The sequence below is a fragment of the Pleurodeles waltl genome, chromosome 6 (assembly GCF_031143425.1).
Source record: "Pleurodeles waltl isolate 20211129_DDA chromosome 6, aPleWal1.hap1.20221129, whole genome shotgun sequence".
In the NCBI taxonomy this organism is placed as follows: domain Eukaryota; kingdom Metazoa; phylum Chordata; class Amphibia; order Caudata; family Salamandridae; genus Pleurodeles; species Pleurodeles waltl.
The window spans coordinates 79,940,480-79,964,479 of record NC_090445.1 but is presented as its reverse complement, the minus strand read 5'-3'; the positions used below and the strand labels follow the sequence as shown (position 1 = coordinate 79,964,479).

Below are 24,000 nucleotides of genomic sequence, written 5' to 3'. Positions count from 1 at the left end.
ACCAGCGGGGATGAGACATTAAACTCCTCTTTTTGAAAGGATGGGGGGGACAGGCCGGACCGGAGCAGACTCCGAGCTCGCTGTAAGCACGGGCAGCTCAGGTTAGGAAAGGGCACAGGAAAGGCTGGGCCTAGGACCGCTCCCAGCGGCGCCTCCCAGGGCGGGAAGTGCTGCGTTGTGTGGAGTACTGTGGGAATCGTGAGGCAAACGGCAGGATGTGTGTGTGTGTGTCGTTTTAAGCCTCAGCGAAATATCTGAAAAAGGTGAGAGTTAATGTTAAACCCGAAAATGGAAAAGCCTTTAAAAATCATCACACCCAACGTGGGGCTCGAACCCACGACCCTGAGATTAAGAGTCTCATGCTCTACCGACTGAGCTAGCCGGGCTTCTGTGCCTGGGGTTTTTCACACAACCTCTGTGTGTTCTTTGTGAGGAAGTAGTGTGTGGTTATCCCAAGAGGCCCCTTTGTTTCATTTTCTCTGCTGCTGACTCGACACAGGCACCTTTCTCCATCTCTCGCTCTACCCCAGTCTTATGTCCCCATCAGTCTCTCTGGAGCTCACTCTGGTACATACATGCATCTGTCCTCTCAACCTGTCTCTGGGCACATACTTGAATGTCCAGTAGAGAACAGTGTGAACTCTCCCTGTTTCGCGAGGTGGCAGTCAGCCTCCAGAGCCGTGTTCGGGAGGCTGCCGGAATTTCCGAGCGGTGTAAGGCGCCACATTCAAGAGCAGTATCTTCCCCAGTCCCGTAATCAATTCCTGCTGCCGACATAAATTAGTTTTCATACCTACTTTAATCATAACACCAGCGGGGTTGAGACCTTAAACTCCTCTTTTTGAAAGGATGGGGGGGAGTTAGGACGGACCGGAGCGGACTCCCATCTCGCTGTAAGCACGGGCGGCTCAGGCTAGGAAAGGGCGTAGGAAAGGCTCGGCCTAGGACTGCTCCCAGCGGCGCCTCCCAGGGTGGGAAGTGCTGCGTTGTGTGGAGTCCTGTGGGAATCGTGAGGCAAACTGCAGGATGTGTGTGTGTGTGTAGTTTTAAGCCTCAGCGAAATATCTGAAAAAGGTGAGAGTTAATGTTAAACCCGAAAATGGATAAGCCTTTAAAAAGAATCACGCCCAACGTGGGGCTTGAACCCACGACCCTCAGATTAAGAGTCTCATGCTCTATCGACTGAGCCAGCCGGGCTGCTGTGCCTATGTCATTTCACACATCCTCTGTGTGTTCTTTGTGAGGAAGTAGTGTGTGGTTAACCCAGGAGGCCCCTTTGTTTCATTTTCTCTGCTGCTGACTCGACACAGGCACCTTTCTCTTTCTCCATCTCTCGCTCTACCCCAGTCTTATGTCCCCATCAGTCTCTCTGGAGCTCACTCTGGTACATACATGCATCTGTCCTCTCAACCTGTCTCTGGGCACATACTTAAATGTCCAGTAGAGAACAGTGTGAACTCTCCCTGTTTTGCGAGGTGGCAGTCAGCCTCCAGAGCAGTGCTCCGCAGGCTGCCGGAATGGCCGAGTGGTGTAAAGTTTCACATTCTAGAGCCGTATCGTCCCCAGTCCTGTGATCAAATCCCGCTGCTGACATAAAGTAGTTTTCATACCTACTTTAATCATAACACCAGCGGGGATGAGACCTTAAACTCCTCTTTTTGAAAGGATGGGGGGGGGACAGGACGGACCGAAGCGGACTCCGAGCTCGCTTTAAGCACGGGCGGCTCAGGCTAGGAAAGGGCGCAGGAAAGGCTGGGCCTAGGACCGCTCCCAGCGGCGCCTCCCAGGGCTGGAAGTGCTGCGTTGTGTGGAGTCCTGTGGGAATCGTGAGGCAAACGGCAGGATGTGTGTGTGTGTGTCGTTTTAAGCCTCAGCGAAATATCTGAAAAAGGTGAGAGTTAATGTTAAACCCGAAAATGGAAAAGCCTTTAAAAATCATCACGCCCAACGTGGGGCTCGAACCCACGACCCTGAGATTAAGAGTCTCATGCTCTACCGACTGAGCTAGCCGGGCTTCTGTGCCTGTGGAATTTCACACAACCTCTGTGTGTTCTTTGTGAGGAAGTAGTGTGTGGTGTTCCCAAGAGGCCCCTTTGTTTCATTTTCTCTGCTGCTGACTCGACACAGGCACCTTTCTCCATCTCTCGCTCTACCCCAGTCTTATGTCCCCATCAGTCTCTCTGGAGCTCACTCTGGTACATACATGCATCTGTCCTCTCAACCTGTCTCTGGGCACATACTTGAATGTCCAGTAGAGAACAGTGTGAACTCTCCCTGTTTCGCGAGGTGGCAGTCAGCCTCCAGAGCCGTGTTCGGGAGGCTACCGGAATTTCCGAGCCGTGTAAGGCGCCACATTCAAGAGCAGTATCTTCCCCAGTCCCGTAATCAATTCCCGCTGCCGACATAAATTAGTTTTCATACCTACTTTAATCTTAACACCAGCGGGGTTGAGACCTTAAACTCCTCTTTTTGAAAGGATGGGGGGGGAGATAGGACAGACCGGAGCGGACTCCCAGCTCGCTGTAAGCACGGGCGGCTCAGGCTAGGAAAGGGCGTAGGAAAGGCTCGGCCTAGGACCGCTCCCAGCGGCGCCTCCCAGGGTGGGAAGTGCTGCGTTGTGTGGAGTCCTGTGGGAATCGTGAGGCAAACTGCAGGATGTGTGTGTGTGTAGTTTTAAGCCTCAGCGAAATATCTGAAAAAGGTGAGAGTTAATGTTAAACCCGAAAATGGATAAGCCTTTAAAAAGCATCACGCCCAACGTGGGGCTCGAACCCACGACCCTGAGATTAAGAGTCTCATGCTCTACCGACTGAGCTAGCCGGGCTGTTGTGTCCATATTATTTCACACATCCTCTGTGTGTTCTTTGTGAGGAAGTAGTGTGTGGTTATCCCAGGAGGCCCCTTTGTTTCATTTTCTCTGCTGCTGACTCGACACAGGCACCTTTCTCTTTCTCCATCTCTCGCTCTACCCCAGTCTTATGTCCCCATCAGTCTCTCTGGAGCTCACTCTGGTACATACATGCATCTGTCCTCTCAACCTGTCTCTGGGCACATACTTGAATGTCCAGTAGAGAACAGTGTGAACTCTCCCTGTTTCGCGAGGTGGCAGTCAGCCTCCAGAGCAGTGTTCCGCAGGCTGCCGGAATGGCCGAGCGGTGTAAGGTGCCACATTCAAGAGCAGTATCTTCCCCAGTCCCGTGATCAATTCCCGCTGCCGACATAAAGTAGTTTTCATACCTACTTTAATCATAACACCGGCTGGGTTGAGACCTTAAACTCCTCTTTTTGAAAGGATGGGGGGGAGACAGGACGGACCGGAGCGGACTCCGAGCTCGCTTGAAGCACAGGCGGCTCAGGCTAGAAAAGGGCGCAGGAAAGGCTCGGCCTAGGACCGCTCCCAGCGGCGCCTCCCAGGGTGGGAAGTGCTGCGTTGTGTGGAGTCCTGTGGGAATCGTGAGGCAAACTGCAGGATGTGTGTGTGTGTGTAGTTTTAAGCCTCAGCGAAATATCTGAAAAAGGTGAGAGTTAATGTTAAACCCGAAAATGGATAAGCCTTTAAAAAGCATCACACCCAACGTGGGGCCCGAACCCATGACCCTGAGATTAAGAGTCTCATGCTCTACCAACTGAGCTAGCCGGGCTGCTGTGCCTAGGTCATGTCACACATTCTCTGTGTGTTCTTTGTGAGGAAGTAGTGTGTGGTTATCCCAGGAGGCCCCTTTGTTTCATTTTCTGTGCTGCTGACTCGACACAGGCACCTTTCTCTTTCTACATCTCTCGCTCTACCCCAGTCTTATGTCCCCATCAGTCTCTCTGGAGCTCACTCTGGTACATACATGCATCTGTCCTCTCAACCTGTCTCTGGGCACATACTTAAATGTCCAGTAGATAACAGTGTGAACTCTCCCTGTTTCGCGAGGTGGCAGTCAGCCTCCAGGGCTGTGTTCCGGAGGCTGCCGGAATGGCCGAGCGGTGTAAGGTGCCACATTCAAGAGCAGTATCTTCCCCAGTCCTGTGATCAAATTCCACTGCCGATATAAAGTAGTTTTCATACCTACTTTAATCATAACACCAGTGGGGATGAGACCTTAAACTCCTCTTTTTGAAAGGATGGGGGGGGACAGGACGGACCGGAGAGGACTCCGAGCTCGCTGTAAGCACGGGCGGCTCAGGCTAGGAAAGGGCGCAGGAAAGGCTCGGCCTAGGACCGCTCCCAGAGGCGCCTCCCAGGGCGGGAAGTGCTACGTTGTGTGGAGTCCTGTGGGAATCGTGAGGCAAACTGCAGGATGTGTGTGTGTGTAGTTTTAAGCCTCAGCGAAATACCTGAAAAAGGTGAGAGTTAATGTTAAACCCGAAAATGGAGAAGCCTTTAAAAAGCATCACACCCAACGTGGGGCTCAAACCCACAACCCTCAGATTAAGAGTCTCATGCTCTACCGACTGAGCTAGCTGGGCTGCTGTGTCTATGTTGTTTCACACACCCTCTGTGTGTTCTTTGTGAGGAATTATTGTGTGGTTATCCCAGGAGGCCCCTTTGTTTCATTTTCTCTGCTGCTGACTCGACACAGGCACCTTTCTCTTTCTCCATCTCTCGCTCTACTGCAGACTTATGTCCCATTCAGTCTCTCTGGAGCTCATTCTGGTACATACATGCATCTGTCCTCTCAACCTGTCTCTGGGCACATACTTAAATGTCCAGTAGAGAACAGTGTGAACTTTCCCTGTTTCGCGAGCTGGCAGTCAGCCTCCAGAGCCATGCTCCGGAGGCTACCGGAATGGCTGAGCGGTGTAAGGCGCCACAGTCAAGAGCAATATCTTCCCCAGTCCTGTGATCAAATCCCGCTTCTGAAATAAAGTAGTTTTCATACCTACTTTAATCATAACACCAGCGGGATGAGACCATAAACTTCTCTTTTTGAAAGATTGGGGGGGGACAGGACGGACCGGAGCGGACTCCGAGCTCGCTGTAAGCACGGGCGGCTCAGGATAGGAAAGGGCGCAGGAAAGGCTCGGCCTAGGACCGCTCCCAGCGGTGCCTCCGAGGGCGGGAAGTGCTGTGTTGTGTGGAGTCCTGTGGGAATCGTGAGACAAACTGCACGATCTGTGTGTGTGTAGTTTTAAGCCTCAGCGAAATATCTGAAAAAGGTGAGAGTTAATGTTAAACCCGAAAATGGATAAGCCTTTAAAAAGCATCACTCCCAATGTTGGGCTCGAACCCACAACCCTGAGATTAAGAGTATCATGCTCTACCAACTGAGCTAGCCGGGTTGCTGTGCCTATTTTATTTCACACATCCTCTGTGTGTTCTTTGTGAGGAAGTAGTGTGTGGTTATCCCAGGAGGCCTCTTTGTTTCATTTTCTCTGCTGCTGACTCCACACAGGCACCTTTCTCTTTCTCCATCTCTCGCTCTACCCCAGTCTTATGTCCCCATCAGTCTCTCTGGAGCTCACTCTGGTACATACATGCATCTGTCCTCTCAACCTGTCTCTGGGCACATACTTAAATGTCCAGTAGAAAACAGTGTGAACTCTCCCTGTTTTGCGAGGTGGCAGTCAGGCTCCAGAGCCGTGTTCCGGAGGCTGCCGGAATGGCCGAGCGGTGTAAGGTGCCACATTCAAGCGCAGTATCTTCCCCAGTCCTGTGATCAAATTCCGCTGCCGATATAAAGTAGTTTTCATACCTACTTTAATCATAACACCAGCGGGGATGAGACCTTAAACTCCTCTTTTTGAAAGGATGGGGGGGGGGGGACAGGACGGACCGGAGCGGACTCCGCGCTCGCTGTAAGCACGGGCGGCTCAGGCTAGGAAAGTGCACAGGAAAGGCTCGGCCTAGGACCGCTCCCAGCGGCGCGAAGTGCTGCGTTGTGTGGAGTCCTGTGGGAATCGTGAGGGAAACTGCAGGATGTGTGTGTGTGTGTGTGTGTAGTTTTAAGCCTCAGCGCAATATAACTGAAAAAGGTGAGAGATAATGTTAAACCCGAAAATGGAGAAGCCTTTAAAAAGCATCACACCCAACGTGGGGCTCAAACACACAACCCTCAGATTAAGAGTCTCATGCTCTACCGACTGAGCTAGCCGGGCTGCTGTGTCTATGCTGTTTCACACACCCTCTGTGTGTTCTTTGTGAGGAATTATTGTGTGGTTATCCCAGGAGGCCCCTTTGTTTCATTTTCTCTGCTGCTGACTCGACACAGGCACCTTTCTCTTTCTCCATCTCTCGCTCTACTGCAGTCTTATGTCCCCATCAGTCTCTCTGGAGCTCATTCTGGTACATACATGCATCTGTCCTCTCAACCTGTCTCTGGGCACATACTTAAATGTGCAGTAGAGAACAGTGTGAACTCTCCCTGTTTCGCGAGCTGGCAGTCAGCCTCTAGAGCCGTGCTCCAGAGGCTGCCGGAATGGCAGAGCGGTGTAAGGCACCACAATCAAGAGCAATATCTTCCCCAGTCCCGTGATCAAATCCTGCTGCCGTCATAAAGTAGTTTTCATATCTATGTTAATCATAACACCAGCGGGGATGAGACTTTAAACTCCGCTTTTTGAAAGGATGAGGGGGAGACAGGACGGACCGGAGCGGACTCCGAGCTCGCTATAAGTAAGGGCGGCTCAGGCTAGGAAAGGGCGCAGGAAAAACTCGGCCTAGGACCGCTCCCAGTGGCGCCTCCCAGGGCGGGAAGTGCTGCGTTGTGTGGAGTCCTGTGGGAATCGTGAGGCAAACTGCAGAATGTGTGTGTGTGTGTAGTTTTAAGCCTCAGCGAAATATCTGAAAAAGGTGAGAGTTAATGTTAAACCCGAATATTGAGAAGCCTTTAAAAAGCACCACGGCCAACGTGGGACTCAAACCCACGACCCTGAGATTAAGAGTCTCATGCTCTACCAACTGAGCTCGCCGGGCTGCTGTACATATGTCTTTTCACACACCCTTTGTGTGTTCTTTGTGAGGAAGTAGTGTGTGGTTATCCCAGGAGGCCCCTTTGTTTCATATTCTCTGCTGCTGACTCGATACAGGCACCTTTCTCTTTCTCCATCTCTCGCTCTACCCCAGTCTTATGTCCCCATCAGTCTCCCTGGAGCTCACTCTGGTACATACATGCATCTGTCCTCTCAACCTGTCTCTGGGCACATACTTGAATGTCCAGTAGAGAACAGTGTGAACTCTCCCTGTTTCGCGAGGTGGCAGTCAGCCTCCAGAGACGTGTTCGGGAGGCTGCCGGAATTTCCGAGCGGTGTAAGGTGCCACATTCAAGAGCAGTATCTTCCCCAGTCCCGTGATCAATTCCCGCTGCCGACATAAAGTAGTTTTCATACCTACTTTAATCATAACACCAGCGGGGTTGAGACCTTAAACTCCTCTTTTTGAAAGGATGAGGGGGAGACAGGACGGACCGGAGCGGACTCCGAGCTCGCTGTAAGCACGGGCGGCTCAGGCTAGGAAAGGGCGCAGGAAAGGCTCGGCCTAGGACTGCTCCCAGTGGCGCCTCCCAGGGTGGGAAGTGCTGCGTTGTGTGGAGTCCTGTGGGAATCGTGAGGCAAACTGCAGGATGTGTGTGTGTGTAGTTTTAAGCCTCAGCGAAATATCTGAAAAAGGTGAGAGTTAATATTAAACCCATAAATGGATAAGCCTTTAAAAAGCATCACGCCCAACGTGGGGCTCAAACCCACGACCGTGAGATTAAGAGTCTCATGCTCTACCGACTGAGCTAGCCGGGCTGCTGTGCCTAAGTCATTTCACACATCCTCTGTGTGTTCTTTGTGTGGAAGTAGTGTGTGGTTATCCCAAGAGGCCCCTTTGTTTCATTTTCTCTGCTGCTGACTCGACACAGGCACCTTTCTCTTTCTCCATCTCTCGCTCTACCCCATTCTTATGTCCCCATCAGTCTCTCTGGAGCTCACTCTGGTACATACATGCATCTGTCCTCTCAACCTGTCTCTGGGCACATACTTAAATGTCCAGTAGAGAACAGTGTGAACTCTCCCTGTTTCGCGAGGTGGCAGTCAGCCTCCAGAGCCGTGTTCCGGAGGCTGCCGGAATGGCTGAGCGATGTAAAGTGCCACATTCAAGAGCAGTATCTTCCCCAGTCCGGTAATGAAATCCTGCTGCCGACATAAAGTAGTTTTCATACCTACTTTAATCATAACACCTGCAGGGATGAGACTTTAAACTCCTCTTTTTGAAAGGATGGGGGGGGACAGGGCGGACCGGAGCGGACTCCGAGCTCGCTGTAAGCACGGGGGGCTCAGGCTAGGAAAGGGTGCAGGAAAGGCTGGGCCTAGGATTGCTCCCAGCGGCGCCTCCCAGGGAGGGAAGTTCTGCGTTGTGTGGAGTCCTGTGGGAATCGTGAATCAAACTGCAGGATGTGTGTGTGTGTCGTTTTAAGCCTCAGTGAAATATCTGAAAAAGGTGAGAGTTAATGTTAAACCCGAAAATGGAGAAGCCTTTAAAAAGCATCACGCCCAACGTGGGGCTCGAACCTACAACCCTGAGATTAAGAGTCTCATGCTCTACCGACGTAGCTAGCCAGGCTGCTGGGCCTATGTAATTTCACACACCCTCTGTGTGTTCTTTGTGAGGAAGTAGTGTGTGGTTATCCCAGGAGGCCCCTTTGTTTCATTTTCTCTGCTGCTGACTCGATACAGGCACCTTTCTCTTTCTCCATCTCTCGCTCTACCCCAGTTTTATGTCCCCATCAGTCTCTCTGGAGCTCACTCTGGTACATACATGCATCTGTCCTCTCAACCTGTCTCTGGGCACATACTTGAATGTCCAGTAGAGAACAGTGTGAACTCTCCCTGTTTCGCGAGGTGGCAGTCAGCCTCCAGAGCCGTGTTCGGGAGGCTGCCGGAATTTCCGAGCGGTGTAAGGCGCCACATTCAAGAGCAGTATCTACACCACTCCCGTGATCAATTCCCGCTGCCGACATAAAGTAGTTTTCATACCTACTTTAATCATAACACCAGTGGGGATGAGACCTGAAACTCCTCTTTTTGAAAGGATGGGGGGGGACAAGACGGACCGGAGCGGACTCCGAGCTCGCTGTAAGCACGAGCGGCTCAGGATAGGAAAGAGCGCAGGAAAGGCTGGGCCTAGGACCGCTCCCAGCGGCGCCTCCCAGGGCGGGAAGTGCTGCGTTGTGTGGAGTCCTGTGGGAATCGTGAGGCAAACGGCAGGGTGTGTGTGTGTCGTTTTAAGCCTCAGCGAAATATCTGAAAAAGGTGAGAGTTAATGTTAAACCCGAAAATGGAGAAGCCTTTAAAAAGCATCACCCCCAACGTGGGGCTCAAACCCACAACCCTGAGATTAAGAGTCTCATGCTCTACCGACTGAGCTAGCCAGGCTGCTATGCCTATGTCATTTCACACACCCTCTGTGTGTTCTTTGTGAGGAAGTAGTGTGAGGAGACCCCTTTGTTTCATTTTCTCTGCTGCTGACTCGACACAGGCACCTTTCTCTTTCTCCATCTCTCGCTCTACCCCAGTCTTATGTCCCCATCAGTCTCTCTGGAGCTCACTCTGGTACATACATGCATCTGTCCTCTCAACCTGTCTCTGGGCACATACTTGCAGATGCTTTTGTCTCTTTGCCATTGTTCTGGGTACACTACACTCATCTGTCTCCCTGCATCCAGCCACCTGTCGCTCTGGACCAGCTTCTGCTTACATACATGCAGCTCTCTTTCTGCTTACAGCAGGCTGTCTCTCTTTGGGCCAGGTTTCAGAAGCCCCCACTGCCACCTTGCGCCACATTTGCATCAGTTTTAAATCAAGTGTGGTGCTAAGGTGGCATTTTCACCCATGCCATATTTACAAAGTGGAGCAAAGCATGCATTCTGCCACTTTGTAACCCCTTGCGCCACATTATGCCTGCGCCAGGCATAATGTATGCAAGGGTTGTGTTCAGGCGTTAGTGTCTTCACTTGAATGAAAAGATTCTGAAGCAGCCCGCCCTGTGTGCATTTCCACCAACCATTAATACCCACTCCAGTCTGTCACCCTGGGCTGATAAATAGCTTTGGAGGCGGTTCATAGCGCAAATACGTGTCTGTGAAAACAAGACAAAGTTGTTTTTCTGCCTCAGTTACATTTCCACCTTCCATTATATTCAGGGACACAGGCACAGACTCTGTCAGAGAGAGTGTGAAGAGCAGAGTGACCCCATAGCGCCTCACAGCCTTGCTACAGTGAGCTACAACAGCTGAAGAGAGTGAAGGATTAACTGGACAACACACAGAGTTCCACTGGCTTGCGAGGCCCGACAGCAACTGACTCAGAAGGGCAGACTGGCACAGTGGAAAGAGCACCAAGGCTGTGTAGAAGCATCACAGGTACAGAGTGGCACAGGGCAGACTGGTACACCACGGCAGTCAAGAAGCACCGCAGATACAGACTGGCACAGGGCAGACTGGCACAATGCAAAGAGCTATATCAGGGTAGTCAAGAAGCATTGCAGGTATAGACTGGTGTAATGCAAAGTGCTGCACACAGGATGTGTAGAAGTATTAAAGGGGTAGCTTGGTGCAGGTCAGACTGGTGCAATGCAGAGAGGTACAGGACTGATGTTAAGTGTCAAGATACAGACTGGCACAGGGCAGACTGGTGCAATGCAGATAACTACAGCACTGATGTGAAGTATCATAGGAACCTGCAGGGTAGACTCGTACTATGCAGACAGCCGCAGCACTGATATGAAGTATCAGTGGCGCAGACTGATGCAGGGCAAACTGGCGACATGCAGAGAGCTACAATATAGATGTGAACTGTAGAATATCTGCCTTTTCTGCATAGTCACTACAATGGACCCTATATTTGTGCTGGTTTTAGAACTCTGTGCAGTTTACCCCTGCTATTAAGTAGTAAAGTGCCTGTGCTCCCACTTTGAACATGGTTGAATTGGCATACTTGATAATGGCATAGTTAACTTGCCAATAAGGTCCTGGTATATGGTACAAAGTGTACCAAAGACATGGAAGTTAAATGTCACTAGTGCTATGCAGCACATATTGTGACATCCACTACAGTGACAGTGCAAACCTGGCTTCAGGCTCATCATTATAGCCTGACTGTAGCATATGGAAGATGCCATTCAATCAGTCAAAATAAACCCTTTCAATAAGTAAAAACCTCCCTTTTAAATATTAACAACTCATCCCAATGTAGGTGTTGTAGTCTGCTAGACAGGGAACATGGTATTTAACCATAGGGCATGTAGAACTTTAATGATAACATGTCCTTACAGTGATTAGCACCCACAAGCCATTTTCCACTGTGGGATGCCTAGCTGTCCTATTTAGAAAACCAGAGTACAGATTAAAATACTAATACTATATTTTGGGGATGGAACTAGTTACCAAAAAATGTAAACAACTATTTTAATAGTTAATAAAAATCCAATTCAATGGTGGGGGTCGGATTTTTAATAGAAATTAAGGAAAAGTAACTTTTAGAAATCTATATTTTCCATGCCTGAAGTTCCTAGAGTCTAGTTTGCGTTGGCTCTGCAGCTTTTCACATCCAATAATTAGCCTTGAAAAGGTATGAAATGCTTCCCAGGAGCCGGTGCTGTAACAATACATGAGGGGACCCTCTCGAAGGGAAGATAAGGGTGCTCCATCACCCCACCTTAGTCTTATTGCACTGGATGCATTGTTGCGCTATCCCCCTATACACTTTGCCTCACTGCACAGTCTCTAGGATATATTAGACCTTTTTGAAAACAGCTCCTCAAAGACAGTCAATCAATATAAGGACAACCCAAGATTCTACAAAAACCTTTTTATTTAAGTTAGTTTTGGATTATATAATCTGACTTCAAAACAACCTTACATTGCTACACTGATCTGGCTACGGAGATAGGGAATGTAACCAAAGCTTCACCATCCAGAGATCTGCCTGGTTATACCTGTGTAGTGACTGGGTACAAACTGTACATTACATCAGGGATGGTATGAAAATAAGCAAAGCATTCATCACCCCGAGAGGAGGACAGTTTTACCCACACAGTGTTTAGAAATAGGCCACACATTTTCTCAGCATAGGCCTGTAAATATCCCCAATACTGATAACTGAAGAGTTTCACCCCTGTAATGGCTGGAAAAAGTCTTATATTATCACACAATAAATCTGTAATAACAATTACCCACACCTTTGCTATATAATTATACCCAGCATCATCGGAAGGGAAGTTTCCAGGCTTTCTGACAATGAAAGTGAAAAAGAACAATGTCTCTAAATAACAGGAAAACAATGCCTGGTCATTATCTTTTTTGTTTTGGCCTGAGGAGGACAACCTCCATGACATTAGCATTGTTAATATAGGGAAATAAACATCCTAACTTTTAAATAAAGGTGTGGTTATTCATGGCTTCGAGGTCATGGTGTGTCAATTACTGACTTTTAATGATTACTAATGTTATTGATTATTGTTGAAATTGACAAATTGGTTATTGATCAGTGTTGGTATTGTTTCTTTATGGTGGGAACATCTCAAGCGTTAGTCAAAAGGTTCATCGACCTACTCGCGTCCCCTTGTAAGTTTACTTATTACGGTCTGACGTGCTAACATCTGTTGTGTGACATTTAACCCCTGATGTCTTTGCAAGAATCCTCTATACTACATGGCCGGTGACAATATTACATATGTAATAGTTGTTTTGTCTTGTGTGCTGTATGTGTCTACTCTGAGGCGTTTAAATCTATGTGTCTCTTCTAGAGCTCCATAAAGTATGTCTGACCCAGGATGCGTTGCCATCGGGCTCTCATGGCAGATGCCATCAGCGATGTCTTTACTGCAACATTTGATTTGTAATCGAAAATATCTCACTAGTGATGAACCTTCTGGGAACAGTCCCTTTAGATGTGGCTTAGGGGACAGTTTATACCGTAAGTCTGTGACATTCTTCTCACTTGTGAATGTGAGATAGAGAATCTGGCATTGCTGATAGCTGTTTCGGGAAGTATGCTCAAGATGTCTGTTGTGAAACATTTGCATGCTGCTATCTCTGCTAAAAAGAGGCGATGCCTGTGGCATAAATGTCTGGTACAGCAGATGCCAACGGCTGTGCTCTTACTGTGACTTCAGTGCCAGATGCCTCTTCCAAGAGATCTGGGTTCCAGATGTCTGAACTAGAATATCTCACCGGAGATGTCAGTGAAATGATATTAAATCATTGGTTTATGTTCATGAATGGCAATTCACTGAAATGCCGGGGGTAGCAGAAGTGACATCACACGACCTTTGACCTCCACTTTCACTCACACACACATACTTATAAAAACATACAAATTGACACTTGCATACATTCTCTCTCACATAAACACCCTCTCACCCGCAAGCATGCACACAATAGACATTTACAAGCATTTTTTACTTACCTCAGCTGCCATGGACAGGCATATCCCAGCTAACTGTACTCCATTTTTATTACACTAATAGTGAATACTATATTATTTTTCACTATTAGTGTAATAAAAAAATTGACAGACTACAAAGAGTGGAGCCCAAACTGAAGTCCATAAGGACGAGCTGCCACTGTGTTCCTGGCAGTGAATTTGCCATGAATGACGTTTATGTTTATGTCCCAGAAAGGTCTGGTGCCGGGTTTGAAGGGGAAGGGTGGATTATTAAGGGCAGTTGTGTAATATTAAGCGGCAGCCTTGGGCTCTGTGGCCTTTAGGGTCTGACACCTGCTCTAGATGGGTAAATTAGACAATGATTTTTCTAGTTCCTGATGTGATATGCCTTTTCTGACGCGTCCTTGAATGAGCAAGCCGTGGTATGTGCTGTAAAAGCATTGGGGTTGGGTGTGTGATGAAGAAGGTTGAAGTGCTGGTGTTTATTGTTAAACATTTGGTCCTTCGATGCCCGTCTTGCAGCAGCGTCTCCCTGATGTCTGTTGAGGAGGCCCGTGCTGCTGAGGGTGTTGTGATAAATGTCCAGTAGAGAAGATTGTGAACTCTCCCTGTTTCGCGAGGTGGCAGTCAGCCTCCAGAGCCGTGTTCCAGAAACCTGCTGTGGGCTCCCGGAATGGCCGAGCGGTGTAAGGTGCCACATTCAAGAGCGGTATCTTCCCCAGTCCCGTGATCAAATCCTGCTGCCGACATTAAGTAGTTTTCATACATACTTTAATCTTAACACCAGCGGGGATGAGACCTTAAACTCCTCTTTTTGAAAGGATGGGGGGGACAGGCCGGACCGGAGCGGACTCCGAGCTCGCTGTAAGCACGGGCGGCTCAGGCTAGGAAAGGGCGCAGGAAAGGCTCGGCCTAGGACCGCTCCCAGCGGCGCCTCCGAAGGGGGGGAAGTGCTGCGTTGTGTGGGAATCGTGAGGCAAACTGCAGGATGTGTGTGTAGTTTTAAGCCTCGGCGAAATATCTGAAAAAGGTGAGAGTTAATGTTAAACCCGAAAATGGAGAAGCCTTTAAAAAGCATCACGCACAACGTGGGGCTCGAACCCACGACCCTGAGATTAAGAGTCTCATGCTCTACCGACTGAGCTAGCCAGGCTGCTGTGCCTATGTCATTTCACACACCCTCTGTGTGTTCTTTGTGAGGAAGTAGTGTGTGGTTATCCCAGGAGGCCCCTTTGTTTCATTTTCTCTGCTGCTGACTCGACACAGGCACCTTTCTCTTTCTCCATCTTTCGCTCTACCCCAGTCTTATGTCCCCATCAGTCTTTCTGGAGCTCGGGGGCATGGCCAAGATGGCGATCGGAGCAGCAGCATAAACCGCAGCTCCGTCGCCCAGCCCGTACAATCATCCTGACGCTAAGCACCTAGCCCTCCCTGGGGCAGGGTGAGGAGGCCGTTCGTGGGACCCCGAAGTGCTGCACCATCACCCAAGTCCGCGCCTTTTGAGACGCTCCAATTCCGGAGTAAGGGAAAAAGAAAGAACACCGCCGTGGTCGGCGCCTGCCTCGCGGCCCGCCTAGCCCAGCCGATCGCGGGCCGCGCTTGCCGGAACCGTGCTTGGACTCAGCCGCCACTAAAAAGAGGTAAGGGCTCGCCGCCGCGACCCCGTCGTGTGCGCCGGAGCTGCCTGCTGGCCTGCGGGGAGCCGCTCGGCGTGCACAGGGCCGGCCGAGTCCTCCCGCAAGCGTCCCTGCTCCGCGGAACGCTGCGCCGGAGCGCGTATATCAGAACGGACCATACTCCTACCGCGGGCACCCATCGGGCGCCCACGCTCTGTCGTGAAGCTATGCCCCATATCCGGGACATCTGAAATTTAACACAGACGTCATTGACGGCGTGGGAGGCGGCCTGGGAAAAAAGGCATAATCGAACACTCGGAAGATCGACAGCCGCCATCTTAGGTGCCTCGGACCTCGGGGGGACTAAGTTTCTGCGGCTTAGTAATATTGTACCAGCCAGCAAAGTAAACTAAACTGCACAAGCGCCCCCCTTAAACGTGCTGCATATCTGGTGCACTGACTGGCGGCATTTGAGCAACAACATTACCTCAAGCCCCACGGTGCCCCCCCTAGGGCACCAAGTGTGCTAGAACTAGCGAAGACAATGTAATAGGTGCAAGAAGGTAGCGGCAGAGTCAGAATAAACTGCGAACACATTCCTGGAGTACAAGTAGCGCAGATTAAAATATAAGTGGTGCCCCCTGGCGATACTCGTCAGCTTGCAATCCCGTAATAAGTTAAACATTTCTTTCAAGAAACCCTTAACATCCAGCACAAATATTGCCTCCACCTAATCTGGAAACGCCATATCTACGCCTCTTCTGCAACGCGATATCCGGCTGACACCGCCAACTGCAGTCTCTTCAAGCAGATAGTCAACGCTTCTAGCTGCTCCTTTTCCGTTTAATCGCCAGACGTGAGCCCCTGGCGACCGGCTTGCCACAACACTCGATCTGGTAGCTTTTGCCGCAGGAGCCCCAAATGCAACACTAAAATCACAGCCACTGCTGCATTTCTCAAATGGTGAAGCCAAAAACCACTTGTGCACCCCTCACCAAAATGGACCATACTACAACATCCCATCCGGAAGCGCACGCCATTGCGCAATCAACATTACAGAAGCTGGAACTAACTTTACAATCACATACTTCACAATTAAAAAAAATCCTGCAAGCCATTCTAGACACTAAGACCACCTTGGAAGCCAAAATAGGCTCTGTAACAGAGGACCTCAATATCCTTCGCACCGATCAACATGCTCTAGCCGATAGAGTATCCGAACTTGAAAAAGACACGGCGCCCCTGTCTGGCTCTATGAAAGACCTGCAACTACAGCTATCGCAACTGTCAACAGAAGTTGATTTCTTAAAGCGCAGAACAGAAGACGCAGAAGGCAGGTCTCGACGCAACAACATACGCCTGGTCAGTTTTCCTGAACGTGCTGAGGGCTTAAGCGCAGAACTGTTCATTGAGCAATGGCTTATAGACACAATCCTTAAAAACAATATCCCGAAGTTCTTCTCAGAAAGGGCACACAGAATTCCAGGCAGACCTCCAGCACCTGGTTTGCAACCACGCCCTCTTATAATAAGACTCCTTAACTACTGAGACAGAGACCTCATCCTCCAACTATTCCGCAAATCAGGCCCAGTGTGCTACGAAAATGCCACGATAACAGCTTATCCATACTTTACAGCAGAAGTGCAAAAAAAACTTAACTCCTTCTACAGTGTTAAGGTATGCCTTCGCAGACACGATATCAAATACGCACTGATGTTCCCAGCCAGACTTCGGATACAGGATGAATCTCGCTCCTTCTTCTTCACCACTCCGGAAGATGCCTGGACCTGGCTACACGCCAAAGGCCTAGCTGACCCGTCGGACGCAAGCACTCAAATCGACAATAGATCTCTCTCCACGAGGCACCGAAAGCAACGCAAGAGACAGGGAGCCAGACCCTCACCTGAGCAGGCAAAATCCGAGCGCTCTCGGCTCCTCCGAACAACATCCAGTTTTGTCAATGCTCCCTCCGCCGCCTCACCCTCGCAAACAGAAATCGAACAGGAACAAGTTCTAAACTCCAATTCAGCTTAGTCCACATGTGGCTCTCTTCTCACACTACGCACAGCGGACGACATCTGAAGAATGATCAGTCTAGCTTACCTGAAGCCTAAAAGTTCCATCGCAGCTTCTTTGAGGCTCCTACACGTGGTCTAGCAGTCAACGGGTGTCCCCCGTCCGACGCTCTTCGCCTCTTAAACTATGCGAAACTCGGGCAGGGTAAGACAGTACCTTTGCATCAACGCCAACTGGCACCCCCCTGCTCCATATGGACAATTACCTCACACTGGATTTTTCCGGTATTATTTTCTATATGTTAATAGTTTATTTGTTGTATGTTGTTTTAGTGTGCACCTCTATATTAGGAGTAGGGATTTATAGTAGGCGGGCCAAATATAAAAACAGCAGCAAACACACAAGGGATGCTGAGTGTAGCAACAAAAATACAGCTCACAGCTTGTTTCTTGATTGTCGGCCAGTCACACCGACTGAGTCCCATAACAATGTCAATACCGGGTCATCAGATAATTACAACCACGATCATATAACACATACAAAACCACTATGTCCACTCATAGACACCTGGGAACCCTAAAATATAAAACACTCACTTGGAACGTTAAGGGTATGGCAAATCCTCGGAAACGTCAAAGGGTTCACGCCTTTCTCACAAGACATCAAATACACATAGCATTCCTACAGGAGACACATTTCACCAAATCTATCCTAGACACCACACGTTCAAAATGGAAGGGGCAATTATATGCCACCACTACTTCATCCTTTGCTCGTGGAGTAGCCATCTGGATAGCACCTAGTGTCCCGTTCGCGTCCTCCCGCACGCAATGTGATCCAAACGGTAGATATGTAATACTCGAAGGCACCCTAGACGGGTCCCTATAGCCCTGGTCGCACTATACTCCCCAAACTCGAACCAGCGCGACTTCTTATCCACGCTCACTACTGGCAACTTTAGCGACCTTACATTGGAAAGCATATGGGGAGGCGACTTTATTAGCGTCCTAGACACTCACATGGATCGCTCATTTCCCCCACTCATTGCAGCCCCGCCAATCGTGCTTCAGAATCTCTGGCGCAGTGGGCGTCAAATAATGGACTAAGAGATATATGGAGGGTGCATCACCCCACTCACCGCGAGTACTCTTACTTCTCCTCAGTCCATAAACTGCATACTAGGATAGATATATTCTTTGTATCCGCCACCGTTAATCACAAAATATGCTTATCCGAATACTTAGCACGCACAATATCAGATCACAACCCATTATGCCTAACGTTGGCATGGGGACACATACAAACTCGGATATCAACATGGCGTTTGCAACCAGAAGCCCTCCTAGATCCTCCTTTTCAAAAAGATATCTCCAAAAGTTTAACCGATTACTTTCTATCAAATAAAAATACAACCTCATCCCGTGCCATAGAATGGGACGCTCATAAAGTGGTGATAAGGGGTCACCGCCTTTCGGCCACGGTAGGGGTCAGAAAGGTACTCATTAAGGAATTACAAGACTTAGAAATAAAGCTCCGCAATGCAGAAACGATAATAGCGAACCCGCATTAGCAACACTACGGGCCTGATTACAACTTTGGAGGAGGTGTTAATCCGTCCCAAATGTGATGGATATACCACCAGCCGTATTACGAGTTCCATAGGATATAATGGACTCGTAATACGGCTGGTGGTATATCCGTCACTTTACCGTCACTTTTGGGACGGATTAACACCTCCTCCAAAGTTGTAATCAGGCTCTACATCTGCTTAGGGCTTCTCACAAGGAGACAGACAACAGACTGGGTAAGCACGATTACAGACACTATATGACCAAACAACACGCTGAAGGTGACAGATCTGGTAGATTATTAGCTTGGCTGACTCGGCAACCATCACAACCAACACCCATTGGCACAATACGCCTAAATCCTGACACAATCGTTAATACCCAAGCAGGCATAAACAATGCCTTCTCCACATATTATTGGACCCTATATACGCCTCCTCCACCACCTCCAGAGCAACATATTATCAACACACTAAGCCTGGTCCCCCAAAGTCAACTTATCCTTGACAACACCGCCACTCTAGATGCCCCCGTTACTATTGAAGAGGTGCGCCTTGCATTATCACAAATAGCACGTAATAAAACTCCCATGCTTCCCTTTTATTACACCCACTAACAGAAGTATTCAACGAAGCACACCATAAATTACAATTGCCGAACTCAATGAGCGAAGCACTGATAGTCGTCCTCCCAAAAACAGGCCGCGACCCTCTAGATGTCAAATCATACAGGCCGCTCTCCTTGCTGAACACAGACTGCAAACTATTAGGTAAAATACTCGCAAACCGTCTCCTCCCTTATTTATCGACTTTGATACACCATGATCAATCAGGCTTTATTCCTGGCAGAAGCACCTTCCTGAACATTAGGAGACTCTTACACATAATACACAGTAATACAAACTCGGTAGCAGTGGCCCTATCTTTAGATATAGAAAAAGCATTCGACACACTTAGTTGGAACTATCTGCTACACACTCTTAAAGCGTTCGGCTTTAGTGCCGGTTTCATTAACTGGATCAGGACGCTTTACTCCAGGCCCACTGCCCGTGTCAAAAATGGACGAGTTATCTCTGAAGCATTCCCCATAGGCAGAGGCACCAGACAGGGCTGCCCATTATCCCCATTGCTGTTCGCTATTGCTATGGAGCCACTAGCGATTAAATTACGGAGCTATGCACACATATGGGGTATACCGGAGGCTAACACCCACCACGTCGTATCTATGTACGCAGATGACACCTTAATATATCTGCACGACCATTCAGCCTATATGGCTGAGGCCCTGCAGTTACTGGACTCCTTCGCTATCGCCTCCGGACTGCACGTCAATTGGTCCAAATCAAGCATATTCCCCATTTCTCCGTCCCCGGTAGCTCACCATATGTCGCTACCGCAATACAAATTGCCCTGGTCACATATAACCTTTAAATATCTGGGTGTGCAGATTTATCACTCTATCACGGATCTAAAAGAAGGAAACATAGACAGAATCCTTGGCTCCGTTCGCGGCTCAATCCCCTTCTGGAGCTCACTTCCCCTGTCTCCAATGGGCCGTGTGGCGATAGCCAAAATGCTTATCCTTATAAGGTTTCTATACTACTTTACAGCTCTCCGGCTGTGCTTACCGCGTTCCTTTTTTAATAAGCTGCAATCAATACTAACGGATTTACTCTGGGGTAAAGACAGACGCAGAGTGGCGCTGTCAATAACGCAACATCCGCAGGAGATGGGTGGATTGGGAATGACTAACTTCGAAAGATATTATGCAGCCGCCCAATTATCATGGCTGTCTACATGGCTATGTGACACCCCGTCGGCCGAAAGCAGGATGTTACAGACACATATACCATCACAGAGGCTGCTACTCTCGATACTAACTAGCACCCCCAATAGTTCTCCCAGACTAATATTACTAGAGGCAGCCCGATTCTGCTGGCGCAGATATGTCCAAACTAAGCCCACATCTTTCCCCTACTCGCCTCTGCTGCCACTACTTCAACTGCTGGATACCCAAATCCTGTCAATACACCATGATACATGCGAAATGAACATGCTCCAACTGGGTGACTTATACTCTCGCTCCGCGTTGCGCACTTTCGCTGAACTGGTAACTGCAGGCACTATGCAAAATGGAGCCTTCCTAACATTTAATGCCATAAGGCTATTGCTCAATAAGATCTGGGGCGCAGAAGACTTGGAACCTCCCGAATCCTCGCTGCTCACCACTATACTAACTATTGGCAGCTCAAGAGCATTATTACCACATTATATAAAGCATTGCTGGAAGCAATATGCACAACACTGCCAAACGCAAAGGCTCGTTGAGACGCTGTCCTTCCTACCCCACTACCACAGAAGACCTGGGTCACTGCCCTCACAACAATCAAATCAATATCCCGTAATCCTCGCCTACGGTACACTCAATTTAATTATCTTCACCAATCATATTTATCACCAGCCCGCATCCAAAAAATCTAACCCCATACAACACCAACATGCCCTAGATGCGCTACACCAGCAGCTGACTTCTATCATATGGTTTGGAAGTGCCATTCCATAAACTCGGCCTGGCAACGCGTGACGGAGGTCACAGCAGAGATCTCATCCCACACCCTAGTGCCCACTCCTGATTCCTGCTTACTCGGCATAAGACAGCGTATTAAAGCAGACAAACATACGCACAGGTTTATCGACCTGGCTTTTGTGGTGTATAAACGCTTGATAGCAATACATTGGAAAGCTCCACATGCTCCTTCCCACGCGACATGTCTACGTGATTACATAGCCGCTCTCAGGCTGAAGCCCAGACACTTCACTTGCTACAACACCGAGGTCTTATCCTAGCTGGCCCGGAGGTCTGGGACACATTCGTGGTTGCAATGGAGGCCAGAGACGACATGTATCCCCAATGAACAGGTCTCAACCCATGGTACACCACAGCCTGTGCTGACGCTGTTAAGGCCGGGACTGCACAGCAGCAACTTCGGTTTGTCCTTAAACACACTCATTACTATTATCCTTCCTCTTCCTCGAAAGACATCTCTTACCTGTGCCCAATCACTCCCCACACGCTTATACATGCCTGTAACACACAATCACAACAAGTAAAATAGTCCTGCCCCTGAACCCGTCAACACCACAGACACTCTTTACACCCCTGAACTGATTACTATATTAGATACGGATATCGTCAATGTCTGGCCAGACCCCGTAAGCTGCAATCAGCCCTAATAACAGCTCGCATGTTAAATGTCACTGTATTCTCCTTTTACAACGCCCTTAACTCTCTCGCATTATTAAGATTAGCTGTTAAAGTTCTCCCTTCCTGATATCCCTGCTTTCCTCTTCCAATTCCCCTCTCCCCTCCTTTCTTTTTCACACCTCTCGTAGTGGCAATGCTGTGTAAAATTATACAAGTATGTAAATGTATTGCAAAATAACGTACAGCTATTGTATTGATGTGTGCAGTTTGCGTTCAATAAAGAGATTAAAAAAAAAAAAAATCAGTCTCTCTGGTGCTCACTCTGGTACATACATGCATCTGTCCTCTCAACCTGTCTCTGGGCACATACTTAAATGTCCAGTAGAGAACAGTGTGAACTCTCCCTGTTTCGCGAGGTGGCAGTCAGCCTCCAGAGCCGTGTTCGGAGGCTGCCAGAATGGCTGAGCGGTGTAAGGCGCCACATTCAAGAGCAGTGTCTTCCCCAGTCCTGTGATCAAATCCCGCTGCCGACATAAAGTAGTTTTCATACCTACTTTAATCATAACACCAACGGGGATGAGACCTTAAACTACTCTTTTTGAAAGGATGGGGGGGGGACAGGACAGACCGGAGCGGACTCCGAGCTCGCTGTAAGCACGGGCGGCTCAGGCTAGGAAAGGGCGCAGAAAAGGCTCGGCCTAGGACCGCTCCCAGCGGCACCTCCCAGGGCGGGAAGTGCTGCGTTGTGTGGAGTTCTGTGGGAATCGTGAGGCAAACTGCAGGATGTGTGTGTGTGTAGTTTTAAGCCTCAGTGAAATATCTGAAAAAGGTGAGAGTTAATGTTCAACCCGAAAATGGAGAAGCCTTTTAAAAGCATCACACCCAACGTGGGGCTCGAACCCACGACCCTGAGATTAAGAGTCTCATGCTCTACCGACTGAGCTAGCCGGGCTTTTGTTCCTATATGATTTCACACACCCTCTGTGTGTTCTTTGTGAGGAAGTAGTGTGTGGTTATCCCAGGAGGCCCCTTTGTTTTATTTTCTCTGCTGCTGACTCGACACAGGCACCTTTCTCTTTCTCCATCTCTCGCTCTACCCCAGTCTTATGTCCCCATCAGTCTCTCTGGAGCTCACTCTGGTACATACATGCATCTGTCCTCTCAACCTGTCTCTGGGCACATACTTAAATGTCCAGTAGAGAACAGTGTGAACTCTCCCTGTTTTGTGAGGTGGCAGTCAGCCTCCAGAGCTGTGTTCCGGAGGCTGCCGAAATGGCCGAGCGGTGTAAGATGCCTCATTCAAGAGCAATATCTTCCCCAGTCCTGTGATCAAATCCCGATTGCTGACATAAAGTAGTTTTCATACCAACTTTAATCATGACACCAGCGGGGATGAGACCTTAAATTCCTCTTTTTGAAAGGATGGGGGGGGGGAGGGCAGGACGGACCGGAGCAGACTCCGAGCTCGCTGTAAGCACGGGTGGCTCAGGCTAGGAAAGGGCGCAGGAAAGGCTCGGCCTAGGACCGCTCCCAGCGGCGCCTCCCAGGGCGGGAAGTGCTGCGTTGTGTGGAGTCCTCTGGGAATCGTGAGGCAAACTGCAGGATGTGTGTGTGTGTGTAGTTTTAAGCCTCAGCGAAATATCTGAAAAAGGTGAGAGTTAATGTTAAACCTGAAAATGGAGAAGCCTTTAAAAAGCATCACACCCTACGTAGGGCTCGAACCGACGACCCTGAGATTAAGAGTCTCATGCTCTACCGACTGAGCTAGCCGGGCTGCTGTGCCAATGTCATTTCACACACCCTCTGTGTGTTCTTTGTGAGGAAGTAGTGTGTGGTTATCCCAGGAGGCCCCTTTGTTTCATTTTCCCTGCTGCTGACTCGACACAGGCACCTTTCTCTTTCTCCATCTCTCGCTCTACCCCAGTCTTATGTCCCCATCAGTCTCTCTGGAGCTCACTCTGGTACATACATGCATCTGTCCTCTCAACCTGTCTCTGGGCACATACTTAAATGTCCAGTAGAGAACAGTGTGAACGCTCCCTGTTTCGCGAGGTGGCAGTCAGCCTCCGGAGCTATACTCCGGAGGCTGCTGGAATGGCCGAGCGGTGTAAGGTGCCGCATTCAAGAGCAGTATCTTCCCCAGTCCCGTGATCAAATCCCGCTGCTGACATAAAGTAGTTTTCATACCTACTTTAATCATAACACTAGCGGGGATGAGACCTTAAACTCCTCTTTTTGATAGG

General features: G+C 49.2%; 4 non-coding genes across 4 annotated transcripts; all 4 read right to left on the bottom strand.

The window, feature by feature from the left end:
• Nucleotides 1-313: 313 nt before the first annotated feature.
• Nucleotides 314-386, bottom strand: TRNAK-CUU (transfer RNA lysine (anticodon CUU)). Its single transcript has one exon. It is a non-coding gene; the product is annotated as a tRNA-Lys (tRNA).
• A 1,555-nt stretch (nucleotides 387-1,941) lies between these two features.
• TRNAK-CUU (transfer RNA lysine (anticodon CUU)) lies at nucleotides 1,942-2,014 on the bottom strand. Its single transcript has one exon. It is a non-coding gene; the product is annotated as a tRNA-Lys (tRNA).
• Nucleotides 2,015-2,751: 737 nt separating this feature from the next.
• On the bottom strand, nucleotides 2,752-2,824 carry TRNAK-CUU (transfer RNA lysine (anticodon CUU)). Its single transcript has one exon. It is a non-coding gene; the product is annotated as a tRNA-Lys (tRNA).
• Nucleotides 2,825-22,636: 19,812 nt separating this feature from the next.
• Nucleotides 22,637-22,709, bottom strand: TRNAK-CUU (transfer RNA lysine (anticodon CUU)). The gene has a single exon. It is a non-coding gene; the product is annotated as a tRNA-Lys (tRNA).
• Nucleotides 22,710-24,000: the final 1,291 nt, after the last annotated feature.